Genomic DNA, 4,413 nt, shown 5'->3' on the forward strand with positions numbered 1-4,413 from the left:
TGCTCAGATTAGGTAATTTTATTTTAATTTTAAGCTTTTTATTTTTATTTTTATTTCTATTTTCGAAAAATTTTCAAAAAAAAATTTAATTATTCTATGTTCTTCAGAATTTTTAAGAATGAATTCTAGAGTTTCATGATGATCTGTTGAAGTCTGACTAGCTGTAAAGTCATGTCTAATCCTTTGGACCGAGGTTTCAACTATCATTAGAGAAGAACTTCTTTGTCTTTCTCAGTAATTTAGCTTTTGTATGTAATGATCTGCTAAAGCTTGGCTGGCCATTGGCCATGTCTAGTGTTTTAGACCGGAGCTTTCACTAAAAGCTTGGCTGGCTAGTAAGCCATGTCTAATTCCTGGACCGGAGCTTTAGACTAACATTGCATGATTCCTGGAATTCTCATTAAAAATTTTGAAATCCTTATTTTTTTTCCAATTAATTTTCGAAAAATTACAAAAAAATTTAATAAAATCATAAAAACAAAAAAAATTTGATGTTTCTTGTTTGAGTCTTGTGGCAATTTTTAAGTTTGGTGTCAATTACATATTTTTAATTTTTCTTAAAAGTTTCGAAAACTCATGCATTTGTTCTTCATGATCTTCAAGTTGTTTTTGATGAATTTCTTTGTTTGATCTTTAAATTTTTCTTGTTTGGTGTCTTTTCTTATTTTTCATATGCATTTTCAATTTGTTAGTGTCTAAGCATTGAAAATTACTAAGTTTGGTGTCTTGCATGTTTTTCTTTTCTTAAAAATTTTCAAAAATAAGTTCTTGGTGTTCATCTTGATATTCAAAGTGTTCTTGCATGCATCATGTGTTTTGATTCATAATTTTCATGTTTTGAGTCTTTTGGTTGTTTTTCTCTTTCTTAATTAAAAATTCAAAAATAAAAAAATATCTTTCCCTTATTTTCTCATAAATTTTCGAAAATTTGACTTGATTTTTTCAAAAGTTTTTAAATTTAATTATTTCTTATGGGTCAAATCAAATTTTCAATTTAAAAATTCTATCTTTTTCAAATCTTTTTCAAAAATCAAATCTTTTTCATTTTTTCTTTCATAATTTCAAAATTTTCAAAATTTATTTTCAAAATCTTTTTCTTATTTCTATTTCATATTTTCAAAATTAATGCTAACAATTAATGTGATTGATTCAAAATTTTTATGTTTGTTACTTGCCTAGTAAGAAAGGTTCAGTCTTTAAACTCTAGAATCATATCTTTTTAGTTTCTTGTTAGTCAAGTAATCAACTTTAATTTCAAAAATCAAATCTTTTTAAATTTCTTTTTCAAATCTTTTTCAAAATAAATGTCAATCACATCTTTTTCAAAATCAATTTCAAAATCTTTTCTAACCTCTTATCTTTTCAAAATTTGATTTTCAAATCTTTTCTTTTATTAAGTACTTAACTTTTTGTTTGATTTTAAAAGTTTACTATTTCAATCATATCTTTTTCAAAACCACCTAACTACTTTTCTCTCTTTTGTTTTCGAAAATCCCTCCCCTCTTTTTCAAAATTTCTTTTCAATTAACTATTTGTTTTAAATTTTAATTTAATTTTATTTTTCTTTTTAAATTTTCGAATTCTAACTTTATTTTTTTAATTAAAAACAAAAAAAATTTCTTTTATTTTATTTAATTTTCGAAAAATTCTTCTCTCCCACCTCCTCCTAATTATTTATTTATCTACTAACACTTCTCTTCTTCTTAAAAATTCGAACCCTCTTCCTCTTTCTGTGTTCGAATTTCTTTTCTTCTTCTACTCACATAAAGGAATCTCTATACTGTGACATAGAGGATTCCTCTTCTTCTCTGTTTTCTTCTTTTTCATATGAGCAGGAACAAGGATAAGAACATTCTTGTTGAAGCCGATCCTGAACCTGAAAGGACTCTGAAGAGGAAGCTAAGGGAAGCTAAAGCACAACTCTCTGGAGAAAATCTGACAGAAATTTTCGAAAAAGAATGAGACATGGCCGAAAATAATAACAATACAAGGAAGATGCTTGGTGACTTTACTGCACCAAATTCCAATTTACATGGAAGAAGCATCTCAATCCCTGCCATTGGAGCAAACAATTTTGAGCTTAAACCTCAACTAGTTTCTCTGATGCAACAGAACTGCAAGTTTCATGGACTTCCATCAGAAGATCCTTTTCAGTTCTTAACTGAATTCTTGCAAATCTATGATACTGTTAAGACCAATGGGGTTGACTCCGAGGTCTACAGGCTTATGCTTTTCCCGTTTGCTGTAAGAGCCAGAGCTAGAATATGGTTGGACTCTCAACCTAAAGATAGCCTAAACTCTTGGGATAAGCTGGTCACGGCTTTCTTAGCCAAGTTCTTTCCTCCTCAAAAGCTTAGCAAGCTTAGAGTGGATGTTCAAACCTTCAAACAGAAAGAAGGTGAATCCCTCTATGAAGCCTGGGAGAGATATAAGCAACTGACCAAAAATTATCCTTCTGACATGCTTTCAAAATGGACCATCCTGGATATATTCTATGATGGTCTGTCTGAGCTATCAAAGATGTCACTGGACCATTCTGCAGGCGGATCTATTCACCTAAAGAAAAAGCCTGCAGAAGCTCAGGAACTCATTGACATGGTTGCAAATAACCAGTTCATGTACACTTCTGAAAGGAATCCTGTGAGTAATGGGACGCCTCAGAGGAAGAGAGTTCTTGAAATTGATGCTCTGAATGCCATCTTGGCACAGAACAAAATATTGTCTCAGCAAGTCAATATGATTTCTCAGAGTCTGAATGGATTGCAAGCTGCATCCAACAGTACTAAAGAGGCATCTTCTGAAGAAGAGGCTTATGATCCTGAGAACCTTGCAATAGCAGAGGTGAATTACATGGGGGAACCATATGGAAACACCTATAATCCCTCATGGAGAAATCATCCAAATTTCTCATGGAATGATCAACAAAAGCATCAACAAGGCTTTAATAATGGTGGAAGAAACAGGTTTAGCAATAGCAATCCTTTTCCATCATCCACTCAGCAACAGACAGAGAATTCTGAGCAGAATCCATCTAGCTTAGCAAATATAGTCTCTGATCTATCTAAGGCCACTTTAAGTTTCATGAATGAAATAAGGTCCTCCATTAGAAATTTGGAGGCACAAGTGGGCCAGCTGAGTAAAAGGGTCACTGAAACCCCTCCTAGTACTCTCCCAAGCAATAAAGAAGAGAATCCAAAAAGAGAGTGCAAGGCCATTACCTTGCTTGGTGTGGCCGGACCCAAAGAGGAGGAGGAGGAAGTGAATCCCAGTGAGGAAGACCTTCTGGGACGTTCAGTGACCAATAAGGAGTATCCCTTTGAGGAACCAAAGGAATCTGAGGCTCATCTAGAGACCATAGAAATTTCATTGAACCTCCTTCTGCCCTTCATGAGCTCTGATGAGTATTCAACCTCTGAAGAGGATGAAGACATTACTGAAGAGCAAGTTGCCAAGTACCTTGGTGCAATCATGAAGCTGAATGCCAAATTATTCGGTAATGAGACTTGGGAAGATGAACCTCCCTTGCTCACCAATGAACTAAATGCATTGGATAGGCAGAACTTACCTCAAAAGAAACAGGATCCTGGTAAATTTCTAATTCCCTGTAACATAGGCACCATGACTTTTGAGAAGGCTGACCTGGGGTCAGGAATAAACTTAATGCCACTCTCTGTAATGGAGAAACTTGGGATCTTTGAGGTGCAAGCTGCCAGAATCTCATTGGAGATGGCAGACAACTCAAGAAAACAGGCTTATGGACAAGTAGAGGACGTGTTAGTAAAGGTTGAAGGCCTTTACATCCCTGCTGATTTCATAATCCTAGACACTCGGAAAGATAAGGATGAATCCATCATCCTTGAAAGACCCTTCCTAGCCACAGCAAGAGCTGTGATTGATGTGAACAAAGGAAAATTGGTCCTTCAACTGAATGAGGACTACCTTGTGTTTAAGACTCAAGGTTCTCCTTCTGTAACCATGGAGAGGAAGCATGAAAAGCTTCTCTCACTGCAGAGTCAACCAAAGCCCCCACAGTCAAACTCTAAGTTTGGTGTTGGGAGGCCACAACCAAACTCTAAGTTTGGTGTTGAACCCCCACATTCAAACTCTAAGTTTGGTGTTGGGAGGTTCCAACCTTGCTCTGATTATCTGTGAGGCTGCATGAGAGCTCACTGTCAAGCTATTGACATTAAAGAAGCGCCTGTTGGGAGGCAACCCAATGTTATTTAATTATATCTATTTTATATTTTTTTATTATTTCGTGTTTTATTAGGTTGATGATCATGTGGAGTCACAAAAACTACTAAAAAATCAAAAACAGAATGAAAAACAGTATTAAAAATAGCACACCCTGGAGGAGGAGCATTCTGGCGTTTAAACGCCAGAAACAAGCATCTGTCTGGCGTTTAACGCCAG

General features: G+C 34.7%; 1 non-coding gene across 1 annotated transcript; it reads right to left on the reverse strand.

Annotated features, from left to right (window-relative positions):
- Positions 1–2,358: 2,358 nt before the first annotated feature.
- Positions 2,359–2,466, reverse strand: LOC148568944 (small nucleolar RNA R71). Its single transcript, XR_015882467.1, has one exon. It is a non-coding gene; the product is annotated as a small nucleolar RNA R71 (small nucleolar RNA).
- Between the last annotated feature and the right edge of the window lie 1,947 nt (positions 2,467–4,413).

Source organism: Arachis ipaensis, chromosome B4 (genome assembly GCF_059453495.1).
Source record: "Arachis ipaensis isolate K30076 ecotype BB chromosome B4, ASM5945349v1, whole genome shotgun sequence".
Lineage (NCBI taxonomy): Eukaryota > Viridiplantae > Streptophyta > Magnoliopsida > Fabales > Fabaceae > Arachis > Arachis ipaensis.